This window comes from Rhinopithecus roxellana, chromosome 13 (genome assembly GCF_007565055.1).
Source record: "Rhinopithecus roxellana isolate Shanxi Qingling chromosome 13, ASM756505v1, whole genome shotgun sequence".
Lineage (NCBI taxonomy): Eukaryota > Metazoa > Chordata > Mammalia > Primates > Cercopithecidae > Rhinopithecus > Rhinopithecus roxellana.
The window spans coordinates 131389833-131407821 of NC_044561.1; the positions used below are offsets into that span (position 1 = coordinate 131389833).

General features: G+C 47.1%; 1 protein-coding gene and 1 long non-coding RNA gene across 11 annotated transcripts in view; one reads left to right on the forward strand and one right to left on the reverse strand.

Annotated features, from left to right (window-relative positions):
- Positions 1-17989, reverse strand: part of PCBP3 (poly(rC) binding protein 3) — a 282207-nt gene that overhangs the window by 99133 nt on the left and 165085 nt on the right. The gene's annotated exons all lie outside the window — the stretch shown is intronic.
- LOC104667606 lies at positions 9066-16291 on the forward strand. The gene is made up of 3 exons (XR_748695.2): positions 9066-9195; positions 12840-12890; positions 14295-16291. It is a non-coding gene; the product is annotated as an uncharacterized LOC104667606 (long non-coding RNA).

Sequence of the window (17989 nt, forward strand, 5' to 3'; positions counted from 1 at the left end):
CGTGCTGTCCCTCTGTAACATTCTCCTTGTGACTCTCAGCGTCAGGGCAGCCGCTTCATACAGGAAACCATGACTTGGTAAGAGATCATCTGGTGGCAGGAGCCCCTTGCTAACCAAGTCTGGTTAAGATTAACAAAAGGCATAAGAGAGCAGAACGTCAGTGACCCCTCCGTAGGTGGACTCCTTGGGAATCCAGGTATGGTCCTTTCAGGGAGGAGAGTTTAGAAGATATTCAAGCTGATACCTTAAATTTCTGGGGTACCCAGTGAAAAAAGTCTTAAGAATTCATAAAAAGAAGCTTCTGATGAATGCAAAATTTTTTTCAACCTTAAATAAAGCATATATATATAAACTTTATATATATAAAAAGGCATATACATATATAAACTTTATACATATAAAAAACTTTATACATATATAAAGTTTCAATATGCATATATAGTTTATATATAAACTTATATAGTTTATATTTATGTTTATAGTTTATATATAAAGCTTATATATGTTTATATATAAAGTTTATATATAAAAACTTTTATTTATATATAAAATATAAATATATATAATTAAAATAAAATACAAAAATATATTTTTATAAATATAAAAAACTTTATATACATGTATATAAAAAGGTTTATGCATATAAACTTTATATATATAAAGTTTATATATGTATATATAGTTTATATATGTTTATATATAAACTTACATATATAGTTTATATGTTTATAGTTTATATATAAAGCTTATATATGTTTATATATAAAAACTTTTATTTATATATAAAATATAAATATATATCATTAAAATAAAATATAAAAATATATTTATAAATATAAAAAACTTTATACACATGTATTAAAAAAGATCTATACATATAAACTTTATATATATAAACATATGTATATAAAGCTTTTATATATATATAAACTCAGACCCAGTCTTCTTCTTATGAATCTGCCTGGAGAGGAAGAAAGAGGAACCGTGGTCTCGTATGTGCCAGAGTTTGGACCCTAACATTGCCACTTTTGTAGGCTAACACCCAGGACTACCTCCGTTGTGTCACATCTAAGATGAGGAAGCCACACTGCCCTTGTGGTGCACGTGGAGCCATGCTGCAGGAGCACCATCAGCAGGGAGCACCAACACACAGTACTCACAAAGGAGTGGGGAGCCCAGCCTGCCTACCACCTCCATTACTTCTGCCGCACAAAATCCTCCAGCCACGCTGAATTCTACCCTTGCAGGTGTCCTGCAGCTGTGACAATGCTGGAGGGAGGGTGGAGAATGTGACCCCAGAGCTCCCTCACCTCGAGCTGGGTGGCATCTGGACCATGTGAAGGGCTCTGGAGGGCAGGGCACCACCACCCATCCCTGCCACCCAATCCAAAGAGTCCTTAGGTGCTGGGGCACCTCCCACCCAGTGTGTCTGTGCTCCATGCAGCAGTGCGCAAGAACTCCTTCAAGTGGGGCTCGCACCAAGATGGCAAAGCATTTCCTAATGCAGTGGGTCAATCGTCCAGCTCAAAGGGCAGCCTTGGAGTTGGACAGACCAGCCCAACAAAAAATAAGTATGGTCTTGTCCGCAACCAGACTGCTGGAGCTGGGGCCTGCAATTTTGGGTAGAAACACTGAGAAGAAACACTGAAAGAAGGTCAAGGAGAGAGACGAGCATTAATGGGGGAAGAATGCTACAAGAAGGAGCAGAGAGGTCAGAGGTCACAGGCCCCAAACCACCCATCTGGTAGGAGATGCCAACACACCTCTCTCCTTTACAGTTCCCACAAGCACACCCCACAAAAGTAATAAAGATGCAGAATATATTAACAGCACAAACAACATGATAGTACGTATGTGTGTCTGTGTGTGTATAAAACCCTGTACCTGACAAGTAGAGGTAACACGTTCTCCTAAGGCTGTCAGAGAACAAAATAAAAATTGTTAACGTTTTAGTTCACAATGCAGGTTTCAGCAAATGTTGAAAACATGGAATCCACAGAATGTACCTGCTACTCAGTAGGCAATTAAATATCATTAGCAAAAGATAACTTTACAATTCCCTTGGACATAACACTTTTTAAACATTCCTAGATAAGAAATGGATGAAATCAGAAAACAGACCTCAACAATAATAAAATCATTGCATGCCAAGATTTGTAGCAAACAGCTGCAGCAGGACTCACAGTAACGTTTACAACTTTTAAAAGGAGTAAAGAAACAAAATTAGTGAGTCACAAATCCCATTTAAGAAGTTAGGAAAAGAACAGAAAGTATCCAAGTATCCACAGAAAGTAGAAAGAAGGTAATAACAAAGAAAAGTTGAGAAGTTAAGCAAAGAAACAAAGGCAACTGAGAAGACCAGTAAATATAAAATTTGGTTCTTAAAGTCTAAATAATATACAACCCTCTGACAAGATTAATCAAGAAAAACAACTGCGAAGGCACAGGGGATGTAGTCATGTGAAGGAAGCCATGCCTTCTGGTTCTGGACAGGATGGAATAGACACCTTTCTCCCTATTCCTCCTGCTGAGCACAGCCAACAACTATGGACATGGCATGTGGAACAAACAGAAAAGAACCCTGAAAGCTGGATGCAAGAAGGGGGACTGGCTGGGGCCCTTGGGATTTGAAGAATGACATAGCAGTGAGTTCACTATTCTTTGGGTTTCTTATTTGTTTGTGTTTCCTCCTGTATATTTCAGACAGGTCACTGGAAAAGCTTGCAATTTAAAAATGCCAAAGGATACACATCAAAAAAAAAAAAAAAAAAAAAAGTCTGAAGAAAACTCTCTCTAGGGAAAGGAATGGGTAAAGGGAAACCTATTAAGTCAGAAAGCATTTGATAATACCCGCCCTACTCCATGCAGAGAGGACAGCACACACACAGCACCCTGCCCTGTCAGAGGGGCTGAGCTGGGAGCCTTGGCTTCCACTCCCACCCAGCAGTCCCAAGCACCCTTCTCCCCAGCAATGGTGTCCCCAGGATCCAGGGAGGAGCCTGGATCTCCACCCTAGCTTGCAGGTAACAAGACATCCCTTCCCCACGGTGTCAACAGAGGCCAAAACAGAAGACTGATGTAAGATTCAGACCCTCATAACATCATAACCTATACTTCCAGGATACAAACAGAAATTATTTGTCATGCCCAACATTAGGCATACCTCAACATGAAAGAGAAAAGAAAATCAACAGAAACCAACTACTGAGATAAGAGAGATGCTAGAATTCCTTTACCAGGATTTTAAAGCAGCTTCCCTGAGCCTTTTACAGACAGGCTTAAACCAAGTTTCTAAAAAAGCCTCAGCAAATAAGTAGGCTATATGGAGAATGAACAACAAACAAACAAAATAAACCCAATAAAAAATGAAACAGACAATCTCAATATCCCTACAGCAATTAAAGAAATTGAATTTATCATTTATCATACCAAGTGGGAATCTATTTGAATATCCTGAGAGCAAATGGAGAAACTCCAACTCGTACTTGTAGACTCCAAGTTCCAGGAAAGTAACAAGAAAATACAACACAATGAAACAAAAAAGAACTATTAGGGAGTTCAGTGGAAATTTAAGCCATGCTGAAGGGCCTAAGTCCTCAAGGATCTCAGAAATATACAACGAAGATTCACTTCTGCACAGAGAACTGCCTGAAAGAAAACTGCCCAAAGCAAAACACAAATTCAGCCAGCCTGGAACACGAGGCATTTCTGTATTGAAAGTGCTAGAGAAAGAGAGATCCAGAGGAGGTAAGCCCCAGAACATACTGGTGACAAAGGGCAGTGACTGAAGGCAACAGCTCAGCATGGAGAGAGAGAGGCTGTGCGTCTCCAGACAAGAGTCAGGGAAGGGAGCCCTCCTGAGTGGGAGGTGATGTCCAGAGACAGAAGTGTCCACGCACAGAAGCCTCAAACATATTTCACCGTAACAACAGAGAGACCTCTTGGTTGTTGAGGCTAGGAATGCTACTGTGGCTCATTCCCAGCTCCTCTACAGAAAACTTTCTCCTCATAGTTCAGGAAGACCCTTATTTAAAAATCGGAAACAAAAAATTATGTTCAAATCCTGCATGCGAATATTACCAAAAAGAAGTAAAAGTATGATAAATAACATAGTAGCCAATAATGACAATATAACAAAAAACTGTGGACACAAAGAAAGTGAAAATCATAGCGTAATATGTGAAACTGAACTAAAAATCAAGAAAATAACCAACATTTTAGAATAACATAATTTAAAATAGTATTAGAACATCTCAGAAGTAGAATGGCAAGAAAACAGGAAGATATTTTATTATTGACAGAACTCAAGAACAAACTAGATTTTTTTTCAGAAATGAAAAGTAGAAGAAATGTAAGAGTAAGGAGACATCACAGAAGGCACAGGAAGAAAACAGAAAGAAGAGAATGAAAATAATTAAACAGAAAGAGAGGTAAAAAAGGTTCAGGAGAACATGACAGACACAAAAGACAGGCAAAAGAGATCCAATATACACACAACTGCGATTCCTGTTGCATCTTCCAAGAGCGTGGGGAGACACAGTCCTGCGTTAATGACAAGGATATGTTCTGAGGAATGCACTGTTAGGTGATTTCATCACTGTGCAAACATCATAGCACATACTTACCCAAACCTAGGTGAGAGAGCCTACACACCTAGGCTAGATGGTGTAGCCTAATGCTCTTAAGCCACAAAGCGGTACACAACACATTACTGTACCGAAGGCAACTGTAGGCAACTGTGACACAATTGTAAGTATTTGTGTTTCTAAACATATCTAAACAACATAGAAAATGTTCCACGAAATATGGTATAAGAGATTTTAAAAGGCCGGGTGCAGTGGCTCATATCTATAATCCCAGCACTTTGGAAGGCTGAGGCTGGAGGATCACCTGACCCCAGGAGTTTGAGACCAGCCTAGGGAATATAGAGAGACCTCGGCTCTACAAAAAATTTTAAAATTCTCCTGGCATGGTGGCACATGCCAGCGATTCAGGAAGCTGAGGCGGGAAGATCACTTGAGCTCAGGAGGTCAAGGTTGCAGTGAACCGATAATAAAATGGTACATCTATCTAGGGCACTTACTATGAATGGAGCTCACAGGACTGGAAGTTGCTCTGGGTGAGTCCATGAGTGAGTGGTGAGTAAATATGAAGGCTTGGGACAGGATGACTACTGTATACTTCAGAGATACTGTACACTTAGGCTATACTAAATTTATGAAGATATTTTTCTTTCTTCAATAAATTAAATTAGTTTACTATAACATTTTTACTCTATAAGCTTTTAAATTTTTATAGCTCTTAGCTTAAAACACACACACAAATTGTACAGCTCCACAAAATATTTTCTTTATATCTTTATTCTATAAGCTTATTTCTAATCTTAAAATTTTTATATTTTTACTTTTAAACTTTTGGTTAAAAACTAAGACACAGAGCTGGGGGCTATGGCTCATGCCTGAAATCCCAGCACTTTGGGAGGCTGAGGCAGGCGAATCACTTGAGGTCAGGAGTTTGAGATCAGCCTGACCAACATGGTGAAACCCCGTCTCTACTAAAAATACAAAAATTAGCCAGGTGTGGTGGCAGGCAACTATAATCCCAGCTACTTGGGAGGCTGAGGCAGGAGAATTGCTTGAACCTGGGAGGTGAAGGTTGCAGTGAGTCAAGTTTGCACCACTGCCCTCCAGCCTAGGTGACAAAGTGAGACTCCATCTCAAAAACAACAACAACAACAAAACTAGACATAAACACACAAATTAGCCTAGGCCTACACACAGTCAGAATCACCATGGTGTAAAGCAACATATTTAAGATACTAAAGAGAAAAATATGAACCAAGGATTTTATGGAGCCAAATTACCCTTCTCCTGTGAAGGCTTCAGATAAAAAGATATGACTCCACAAGAACACAGATAATATTTTTCTGATGAGCCCATCCTGAAGAACCTACTATAAAATGGGGTTAGGCCAACCACAAAATAATTGGAGAAGCTTTGTCATAAGGTATGGTGATAAGTGTCAAACACATTTAACTACTGAACTAGGACTAAATGATGGAGTTAAGGGTGACAGGATAATATGTAATCATTAAATGTGCTTAAAACATAAAATTAATACACTAATGAAATGGGAGAAGAGGTGGGAGAGCAAACGAACATTAGGAGTGGCAGAGGAGGAAGAAGAGACTTCTGGCTGATTTTCATACTGCATATTAGGAGTGGGAGAGGAGGAAGAAGAGACTTCTGGCTAATTTTAATACTGCATACAATAGTAAGTCAATAGAAATTATGTAAAAAAGAGGGGTTTATGCAAATTATATAGAGAGTGATAATATAAAGCCAAGAAAAAAAAAATACAAACCTTCCTAAAAGTGAAAAGAAATATGAACATGGAGGAAAAGTTTACTAAATTGAAGAATTCATGTATGCACACATTTGTTCATGTTTTCAAAAAGAAAAAATGGAAAGATTAAAAAATTTAAAAGCTACTTACAGGGGAAGGGAGGGAACTGAATGGAGAGAAAGGGAGGGAAGTGAGAATTTTGTGAATAGCCCTTGCAATAATTTTGACTTTAGAATCATGTAAATGTTTGTATTTTACATAATCAAATGCAGGAATTTCAGTTGAAGCTATAACCACAGAGAGGAGTGGGCACTGACCTTAAAACACAGGAATCTGACTGCATATCCTCAAGGGAATATATTATACAGACAGAAAAAAGTGCAAAGAGATATACTGCTCTAAATTTAGTCATTAATCATGATACTGGTATTATTCTCCAAGCCTGTTACACATTTATTTAGGCTAAAACAAATAAGTAATCATGGTAATGATGAGAGAAAAGAAAAACTAGTATAAATTTAAAATTTTTAAGTTAAAATAATGTAATCTTAAACATGATTTAGAAATATTTACCTTAATTTTCTCTTCTTTTAAAATTACAAAGATTTATTTCTGTTCACTAAATTATAAAAAAGCAATGACAACCCAATTGCAACGAGCACTCCTAATACTCACGCTGTGGTCTCTAACTATTATTCCCCAAATAGTATTATTATTATTTGGACAAAAACAGGCCTCCTACAAGAGTTTGATTCCGGGCGGTCTGTGGAAGAAAATATAAAAGGTAAGGTGGGAACACATATGACAGAAGGCAATAAAGCCATCCAAGACTGATGTGGTTACATCAGAAAGACAGGGGAGTCCAAAAACCACAGAACAATTTGAGTAAAGAAATGGCAGCTGCACTGGCCAAACTCCACTGTGTGTATACCATCCACCAGTTAATAATAATGCTTCACAGGGAAAGAAAACCAGGCAAAGACAAACTCACAGGACAACACTGGGGCTTCCAGAAACCAGCTCGTCCCAGTGAGAACAACTGAGTGCAAAGAATGAAGCATCTATCCTGCCTTTCTGGCATGAATCACAATTTAGGTAACCAAACAGCCCTAGTGGATGAGGCAAACGTTATTCCACATAGATGAATCCCAACTAATAAGTACAGAAAGAATAACACAATTAGAAAATCACCATTCTGCAGCCCCTAACGTGTACTGCATCCAGGCAACGACCATCAGTGAATATTGACAGCAAGCTGCAAGGCTGGTGGGGAACCCAGCAGTGGCGGATCAGGCTGACCCCCTAAGCTCGCTCCTCAGTCTCAGCACCAGTGAAGGAGAGGCCAGACCACACGCCTCATCATGCCATGCAGTACAACGTGCAGTGCCACTCAGGAGGCTCGCTCGCCTCACAGGAAAAATAACTCTGCATGGAATCACGCCTCGGATCTACCAGAGCAAACATGGGGTTGCAGGTGGGCTCTGCACCACGCCAGAGGAGGCAGCCAGCCAAATCCAGAATGTAGGCATTCCACACGGCCGCGAACCCCAAGAGGCAGACAACCCAGGGCTACAAGTGGGCCTTTGACATGAAACTGCCTGTAGGAGAATTTCCACATGCACGTAGCCATGTCCTATAACGTGAAGCTAGGGCGCCGTGGCCTGTCCTCCTCACAGCACTGTCCCTGGGCTCCAAGAGCCAGCATCCTGGGAGCCCTATAGCACCGTGCTACTGCCTGTGGCTTGGACACGGACGTCACATAACATCATTTCCGCTGCAGGCACATGCCTGCCCAGATTAAAGGGGGATCACGAGCCCCTCCCTGGTGGGAGGCACATCAAAGTCACAGCATAAGAGCATGTGGGATGGGAGATACAGACCACAAGGAAACATTATTTATATTCGCTGCATTGCCAAACATTCAGAACATTGGTGGGACTATAGATCATCTGTGGCACTAACACGCTGCTGGGGGATGGGAATCGATACCTGTGCTTTGAAACAAAAACTGACATGGTCCTGGAAGTTCCTGAAAGTTCGCCTTTCACAGACTTTATGATGCAGCAATTCCACTTCCTTAAACCAAAAACACCTGATCTGTGCACCGAAAGAAACACACAGGAATGTCCACAGAAGCATCACTCACAATGGCAAGCGAGCTGCATGGCCCTGCTGGGAGAACAAATAAACTATGCATATTCACACAGTGCAACACCATGCAGCCGGGTGCAGAAACTGCAGCTCTGCCCAGAAACACACACGAATCTAAGACAACTTGTGTGTAACTAAAAAGAACAGATTTGGGAAGTCTATATAGAGACTGACACCACTTTCCAAGAGTTCAGAAACAAGCAATTTTGTGTAATAAAATAAAATTATTTTAAAGAGAAAACAAAATTCCGGATCACGGTAACATCTGGTCGAGGAGGATCCAGAAGAGGAAGCACCCGCGGCAGCACGGGTCATCTCGCTTAGCCTGGGCGTGGGTTCACGGCTGTTCATTAGAAAGCTACGCTCCGCAGCTCACGTTACATATGTGTCATATGCTAGTTCTCACATGTCACAACATTTTAATGAATAAACTGGAAAGTGTAGCCAAGTATTGCAAGCAGAGGAGCCAGCACGCATGATCCCGGGCCAGGTAGCGTGCAGTGCTTACAAAGGATGGCAGGAAGGCCAAGACGCTGTCATGGAGATGAGGCCCAGCAGGGCAGGAAGGCATGACCAGCAGGCCTGGCCACAGGCAGCACCAAATCCCATTCCAGGTGCCAGGAAAGGCACACACAGGCCTGGCGCAGGTGGGCTGTCCTCTGGCCACTGCCTGGGTGGACTGGTCTTGGAGACTGGATGGTAAGGATTGGGGAGAGTCAGGGTCCACTTTGGAGGCAGAATTGGGAGGGTTTGAATCAGATGAGTAAGGAGGAACCAGGAAGGAGTCTGAGGTTCCTTCCGTTTGTATCCCCCACAGATCTGCTGACATCGGCCCCAGGAGCAGGGCAGCCCATGGCCAGGAAAGCAGGCAAAGCTCTGAGCAGACCAGGTAGCCCCTCTGTAAGGCTGGAGGAGCTGCTGGGGGTGGCCTGCACCCCCTGTCATCTCGGGCCCCACCTTGCCCCTCTGGTGATCAAGGACTCACAGACTTCTTGCTCAGATTCTGGAAGATGGGCAGCTTTTTGTTTGGTGAGGTTACCTGCCCGCGGCCACAGCTTCCTCTGTCGAACTGAGATCCAGACCCCACCCAGCCTGGGGCCTGTTGTCCTGGGGTTGCCGTGACGCTGGTCTTCTGCGGTCTCTTCTCCCCAGGACATAAGGCTCAGGCCTCCTGCTGGTCAAGCTCAAGACCCTGGGCCCAGGGTCTGTCTGTCCCTGGCCCAAGCTGGCAGGTGTAGCCTGGCTCGAAAATGGTTCAGGAGAAGCTGATCCGCTATGCAGCCTCGTTTGCCAGAACCAGGGTCCAAGTCCATGGGCAGCTCGCAGGGATGTGGGGCCATGCGCAGGCTCCGTCTTCCTCACACAGGGGCCATGTGGCCAGGCCAGGCCCAGCACACCATGTGAGTGCCCGGGATGCTGAGTGAGGCAAATTAGGTTTGAACCCTGGATCTGTATTTCTGCCTCTCTGACCTCTCAGACGCACAGGGACTTGCAGAGCAGTTCCTTAAGGTGCTCCAGGTCAGTGCTGTCTGTGACTGGGAGCTGATGGCCCACAGGGAGGTGTGGAGACCTGAGGCCAGGGTTAAAAGTGCTACAGCCACTTGGCTTTGCTGTGACCCCCGCGCACAGGAGCGCCAGACTCCTCTCTGCCAACAGGCCACAGAGCACCTTAGGTGCTGCTAAGCCTCCAGAGTGGGGCAAGTCTTGTGCAGGAGGCTCCCAGGCAGGTCCTGGGGAATGAAGTTTAAACAGGCCGCATCCACACTCCTGGGAGCCTGCGTAGGCCCTACCCCTGGGGCCCAAGGGAGTCGTGGGCTGTTCTCTGTCTTGGCTCCCCTCGTCTGGCACTTGCCACAGGAAAAGATGTACCTAACTCCTGTGATTCCTACATCCTCATAAACAAACCCACAGGAACCTGTGGCTCTGTGAGCGGGGAGCAGCCCCCATTGTCAGCAGAGGCTGCTGCGGCATTCTCAAACCAGCCTCCCAAGCCGCCCGCGTCATTCAGTGGCGCTGCCCACCCTGAGCACAGGTGGACACCCAGCAGAGTGACATTTCCAGCAGCGCTTTGAGGGAATCACAGTGCCTCCCCACGCCTGCTGCCTCACGGGGTCTGCACTCAGCATTCAGAAGTGGGCATTTCTGGGCTCTGCCGAAAAGTGTGCCAGGTGACCTCGGAACTCACCTGTTGCTCTCTAGAGGCAGCTCCGAAGTCTGCTTTGTCCTTTTAAAACCTTTCATACCACCTCCCTTGTGGCCCTCTGAGAGACACATCTGATTTTTCAGTGGTGCTTCCTTTGGAGTCCGATGGCCTGCTTCCATCTGCACGCCATCTCACAGGTGCTGCTGCCTCTGAGGCATCCGGCTGCACCCTCACACTGCAGCACTCGTGGACGTGGTGGTCTGGGGAGAGCAGGGCCGTGGCCGTCTTCTGCTGTGAGGCTAGCACAAGGATTTCTTTGGTGGGCACAGGGACAAGCTGTGCTGGGCAGTGGCGAGGAGGCAGCTGGCCCCTCCCCAGGCACAAGCTGCACAGGGAGGCCACCCCCAGACTCTGTCACGGCAAATACTGTGCCTTGGAAATGGATATCCTAGCTAATCACAGATTTCGGTCAACCTCTAGGAAAGCATTTGGTGATTCATTCACGACTTCCAGTCCCTGCTCTAACACGCGCCCCGGTCAGAGCTAGTGACAGGGCACAACACTGCCAGGAAGAGAAGCTGCCGGCCGGGCTCCAGTCACTGTGCAGCATCTTCCTGAAGGGCCTGCTCAGCCTGGCCTTGCTTGGAGTCTGGGCCCTTGACAATCTCCATGTAGACCCAGACTCCTGAGCTCTATGGACTCGTGAATCAGAGCCTTGGTGGCAGTCCCAGGCTGTGGGGGTGCCGGCCAGCCCAGCTCCTCCCTTCCCTACCCAGGACATGTCCTGGCTCAGCCCCTAGCCTTCCCTGTGCTTGGCTGTCCCTCTGGTGACCAGACAATGTCCACGCCATCCTCAGAGGTCACCAAGTGGTGACAAGCACAGGTGAGTCAATTGCCAACATGGTCCAAATTTGTTTCCAACATTTAAAAAACAGATTTCACATTCAAATATGATTTTATGACTTTAAGAGGGAGTCAGATGTTCCCTGAGCTCCTGCCCAGGCAGGGAGGGCCGCAAGCTCCTCCCAGCAAGGTGGTCCCTCCATGACCCTGCCCTGCACGGGGCCACAGCAGCCACCTGTGGTCTGCCCAGAAACAGACGATCCTTCCAGAGCTCCTAGACCCTTAGGTCTGACCTCTGCCACTGGCACTGGCCATTCACACTCATGGGCACATACACTAGGCCTGGGCACCATCCAGTCGTGCTCAGCGGGGTGGCCCGTGTCTGGAATCCTGGTGAAGTAGAAATGCCCTCTGTCCCAAGAAGCCCTTCTCGCCTCCTCCACCCACTCTCCCGACACGGGCAGCACCTCGGCAACTGGCTGGAACCAGACGGTCTTTGTGAATAAGCTGCCGGGGGCTACTGTGGGAAAGTTCTGAGCCTGGCATGCACCACAAGTAGCATGCTGGATTTTTTAGGTTCTAAGGTTGTACTGTTGTGAGGCCGGGGAAGCGCCCCTCAGCTTGGCAATGCCTTCTTTACAGAGATGCCTGAGGGGACAACAGGCTTTCTCTCAGCTTTCCATCTGATGGCATTAAGTAACTGGCAAGCAAAGTCCAAAACTGTGTGAACATAAAAATGCTACATATTGACGAATGAAAGCCCTACTGCCCTACAGTTACCTATGTAACATAGTTATTTAATAACTGCGAGGTGGGGGTAGCTCCTGCCTGCCCATGGCCTGAGGCCTTGTCTCCACCTGCTGGATGGGGGTGCCCACTCCGTCCCTTGCGTGTGCCCACAGCTGCCCACAGAGAGTCTTGCTGGTTGCTGATATGATTTGGCTGTGTCTCCACCCAAATCTCATCTTGAATTGTATTCCCCACAATCCCCACGTGTTGAGGGACCTGGCAGGAGGTGATTGGATCATGGGGGCAGTTCCATCATACGTTCTCAAGACAGCAAGTTCTCACGAGATCTGACGGTTTTGTCTGGCAAGTTCCTCCTTCACCCATACTTCTCTCTCCTGCCGCCTTGTGAAGAAGGTGCTTGCTTCCCCTTCGGCTTCTGTCATGATTCTAAGTTTCCTGTAAGTTTCCTGAGGCCTCCCCAGCCATGTGGAACTGTGAGTCAATTAAACCTCTTTCCTTTATAAATTACTCAGTCTTGGGTATGTCTTTATAGCAGTGTGAAAACGAACTAATACAGCTGCATTTGTTAAGCTCCATCTGCCAAATTTGTTTCTTCTCTTGCTCCTAGGAGTGCTCAACTTCAGGAGGAAGCCACAACTCACTCACTGTACAACACGAGGTTGGCGTGGGGCCATGGGGGTGGGACTCACTGTCAACATGATGCAGGTGTGGGGTCCCAGGGGTGGCTGCACAGCAGAGAGCGGTCAATTTCCCAAAGCTGAAGTTCTGACTGTCAGAGGCATTTGGCAGAGTGACTCCATCTTGCGTAAGGGCTGGGTAAAATAAAGCTGAGACCTGCTGGGCTGCATTCCCAGATGGTTAAGCATTCTAAGTCTCGGGATGAGATAGGAGGTCAGCACAAGACACAGGGTCATAAAGACCCTGCTGATAAAACAGGTTGCAGTAAAACAGTTGGCCAAACCCCACCAAAACCAAGATGGAGATGAGCACGACCTCCGGTCATCCTCACTGCTACACTCCCACCAGCACCATGACAGTTTACAAATGCCAAGGCAACATCAGGAAGTTACCCTATATGGTGTAAAATCCTCTCAGTTCCAGGAATTGCACATGCCTTTCCCAGAAAACTCATGAATAATCCACCCCTTGTTTAGTATACAATTAAGAACTAACAATAAAAACGGGCAACCAGCAGCCCTCAGGGCTGCTCTGATTATGGAGTAGCCATTCTTTCCCCCTTTACCTTCTTAATCTACTTGCTTTGGCCATGTGCGGTGGCTCACGCCTGGAATTCCAGCACTTTGGGAGGCCAAGGTGGTAGGATCACATGAGGTCAGGAATTTGAAACCAGCCTGACCAAAATTATGAAACTCCGTCTCTACTAAAAATACAAAAATTAGCCAGACATCCTGGCGCACACCTGTAATCCCAGCTACTCAGGAGGCTGAGGCAGGAGAATCGCTTGAACCTGGGAAGTGGAGGTCACAGTGAGCCACATGTGCACCACCGCACTCCAGCCTGACTGGGTGACGGAGTGAAACTCTGTCTAAAATAAACAAACAAACAAACTTGCTTTCACTTTACTCTATGGACTTGCCCTGAATTCTTTCTTGTGTGAGATTCAAGACTCCTCTCTTGGAATCTGGATCGGGACCCCCTTCCCGTAACATGACCAGTGCAATGCTTTCCAGTGTGTGGAATACAGCACAATTCAGGTTGAAAAGCTATGAAGTTCTTTAGAAAATCCTACTACAGCCTCTGCACTGCTGAGAGCCAGACTTTCAACAACAGACCTCACCATCTATATGCACATCAAATTCTCATGTTTTCTTACATTAATTCCCTAAGCTGTTAATCAGTTTTGATACTTTTTTTTTTTTTTTTTTTTTTTTTTTTGAGACAGCATCTAACTCTGTTGCCCTGGCTGGACAGCAGTGGCGTGATCTTGGCTCACTCCAACCTCCACCTCCCAGACTCAAGCGATCCTCCCACCTCAGCCTCCCGGCTAGTTGGGATTACAGGCGTGTGCCACACACCCGGCTAATTTTTATATTTTTTGTAGAGACAGCCGGCACTGCCCTGAGTAATGTGTGGAGGATCTGCCTGGAGCTAGCCAGCCTCATGGCCTGGACATGGCCTCAGTGAGCCTGTGATCAGGGCCCTCGGAGCAGAGCCAGCTGCAGGGAGGCAAGTCAGGAGGCCTTTCCTTTTAAGCCCAGGAGAGAAGAACAAATCAGCCAGGAGGGCAGGACAGACTACAGAGACACTCGTTGAGAAAACTGACTTCTGCTCCAGAGTGGGGGGGCGGAGGGGCCGCTCCACCTGGGCAGTGTGGGGACTGCTGTCCGCCGGAGAAGCTGCCAAGAGCCCGGGAGAGAAGGGCAGAGGGCACAGCACTCCTTCTTTATAGACAGCAGGGACAAAGGTGGACAGTGACTACGTCACTCTCGATTCTCTGCCTTTCTGGGAAGGCCTCATCATTAAACATTTTCAGCATCATAATGCTGGCTTATAAATGTTAGTATACCCAATTCCCAAACCATTGATTAATTACTTTATTAAAGCTATGATTTACGTAAGGATGAGCATTTAATTAGAGACGGGCTTCTGCCATTTCACAACCCAGGCAGGGGGAAGGGGTGCGGAGGGGCGGCCGCTGTCCCGGGGTGGCCCTTGGTGTCCTGGTCCAGGCTTTCTCCCCTCCCTTCAGAGGCCTCCTGAGCCCGCTGCTGTGCTGTCTGCGCTAGAAGCCCTGCCCTAGGCTGTGCTGAGCATGCGCACACACACTCCCAACAGGTCAGCGGCCTCACTCTCTACCCTACTCTCCCAGCCAGCCTGCTGTCCGTAGTCTAGCAGGTCTCCTCTTCCCGTTTAGTGACAGAACTGCTCGGCGCATTACAGAGGTCTCCGAAAGGCTGTGTGTTCATGAACCTCCCATGGAGAGGCTCAGAGGAGCAGCCTAAGAGATGCCTGCACTGTGCAAAAAAAGGGGGGCGCCCTGCAGAGCCAGTGCCGTTGGTGGGGGCAGGAGTGGTCTCCACAGTGCACATTTGCACAGATGTTAGGACGAGGCTCTGGGGCACAGAGGGACCATCTGCCCTGCCTGGAGACTGGTCGAGGGTTGCAGGGCCCATGTTCACTGCATGCCCCCAAAAGAGTCAGGGGAAGGCAGTGCCTCCATCCCCGTGGGGCCGCAGCCTCCTACTTGCCTAGGGAAACCTGCCTCTCGGAGGCCCAGGGAGGCCGCTCCCCTGCTGAGTAGGCAGGCCCCAAACTAAGGTGGAGACTGCAGCAGGGCAGCAGAAGCTGGTCTCAGGCTGGTGGGTGAAAGCTGAGGTTACTGGCAGTTGCCATGGCATAAGATTGCCAGGATGAGGGCCCACTTGAAGAACATGCCTGCACTGCCCTAGAGCTCCATCTTCCTAGCAGCAAAATGTCAGGGGAACCAGGCCTCCCCGCTTCAAGTGGGACAAGTGTATGAGCCTGGGGGGCAGGTGGGGAGGGCCCTGCAGGGTGCCTGGGCAGCCTGCGGAGTGGGGGCTCCCTTCGCACCGGGTGTAGCCAGCCGCACTGCATTAACAGCCACTTCTCCTTCAGAACTTTGCTCTTCAGGTGGGGTCTGGGGTGAGGAAGCCCAGTAACCCAGGATTTGTACAAGGAAAGCAGCTTCCTGTGGCTTGGCTTCTTACAAGTGTCTTAAAAGAACCGTCTTGGTACCTCTAGGCCACCAAAAGTTCAGAAAACACTGCAAGAGACACTGGGACACTCTAAAGCCAGGCCCAGAGAAGGAATGCCGAGGAGAGGCCCAGCGGGAAGGGGTTTTGCCCAGCACCCTCTGCTGGTCCCGGGCTCCCTGTGCAGGGAGCTATGCCAGCATGCTGAGGGTGTTCGATGAGGGCAGAGGCTCACAACTGCAGAAGCCATGGACTCCTGAAGAAATGGACCACGCACCTTCTCTCCAGCAAAGTGTCCTCTCTCCAAAGAGCTTTGAATCTCAGAGAATCTGAAGCCCCCACCACACGGGGCCCATCCAGAGCCCTGGCCCAGAGCAGCAGAGGAGAAATCTCTTTAGAGGACGTAGGGAATGCATTGCCAGTCTGCTCCTTCCTTCCACGATTAAGTTTAGGAATTCTAGGATGTGGGTTCTCAAGCCAATCTTTCTGACATGACTTGCCTGATGCCCTGAGTCTCTTAGTTAGACAATGGAACGAATGTAGAAAAAGAAGGAAATGAGATCCAAACACACAGCAAAACTCGGAGGGTTCTAAAAGCACATGTGCTCTGGAAACGAACTTGCATCTGAGTGCAGTGGTGTGATCCTTAGACTTGTCCTGAGTGTCTGAGAGAAACGATACGGGAGACAGGACTCCCAGGAGGCAGAGTGAGGGGCTCAGCATATCCCTTCCCCAAGACAATGACAAATGGGACGAAACCATAAAAAATAGCCATTTTAGGATGCTGGAAATCAACTAAAGGCACGTTATAAATTGAGAAGCATTTATTTAAAAGAAACAAACAGGCCAGGCATGGTGGCTCATGCCTGTAATCCCAGCACTTTGGGAGGCCAAGGTGGGTGAATCAACTGAGGTCGGGAGTTTAAGACCAGCCTGGACAACATGGTGAAACCCCGTCTCTACTAAAAATAAAAAAAATTAGCCGGGTGTGGTGGTGGGTGCCTGTAATTCCAGCTACTCAGGAGGCTGAGGCAGGAGAATTGCTGGAACCCGGAAGATGGGAGGTTGCAGTGAGCCGAGATCGTGCCATTGCACTCCAAACTGGGCTACAGAATGGGACTCCGTCTCAAAATAAATAAATAAAATTTAAAAAATAAAAAAAACAACCAACCTATTTTGCTGGGGGTCCTTTACCACGCTCTCTGAGGAACATCCCCGACCCCAGGCCCATAGACCCCAAATTGCCACGGCTGCCCTGCAGGCACCTATTGGTCACCCCTTTGGGAGAGTCAGTGAATCACAGAGCCAAAGACTGCAGCCCATGCCAAGCCCACGCACTGTGTGAGGACCAGGAAAAACTTTCGAAAGAATGGACATGCATGGTTCCGCAGGACGTGAAAGGGAATCTGCACAGCGGAAAGTACACGCCTGGGCTTGGGGCTCAAGGGGGTTAAGTGGCTGCACTTTCCACTCATGAAGAAACCAGACGCCACCTCAACCGAATCCCCAGCAGGACACCTCAGCCAAATCCCCAGGACGCCTCAACCAGCTCTCCTGGAGCTGCAGAGTGTGGAAGGTCCTCTGAAGGAATCAAGGTCGATGTTTTCCGAAACTCTGAAACTCCTCTGTGTTCCTGGCACAGCAGAGCAGCCACACCAGCGGGCGCCGGGGAGGACGACATGCAGAGAATAGAGATGACTGACCTGAGAGGTCATGGGGACTGGAGAGATCATTTCGCAAAAGGTGCTGGTACAATCAGTTTTAGACCAGAAAGTAAAAAAGTCACAGTCAAATTCTAATCTCACCCACTACATCAGTGTAAGTCCTTTTTAAGGACTTAAAGTAAAGGACTTAAAGTTTTAAGGACTTTAAAGTAAAATTTTAAAAGTAAGAGTTGAATACAACTACAATCTTATCTTACCCCTTAGGTTGCACAGACCGACGTCCTATAAGAGGACAGCATGGAGGAGGAAGACCTTGCCACCAGCTAGGGCCCAGTTCAGCCTCATGAGTCACAGGGGCAGAGTGTGCCGGATACCATGGGGTGACAGTGGTACTTCACCTCTGGGGGCTTCCTCCCCAA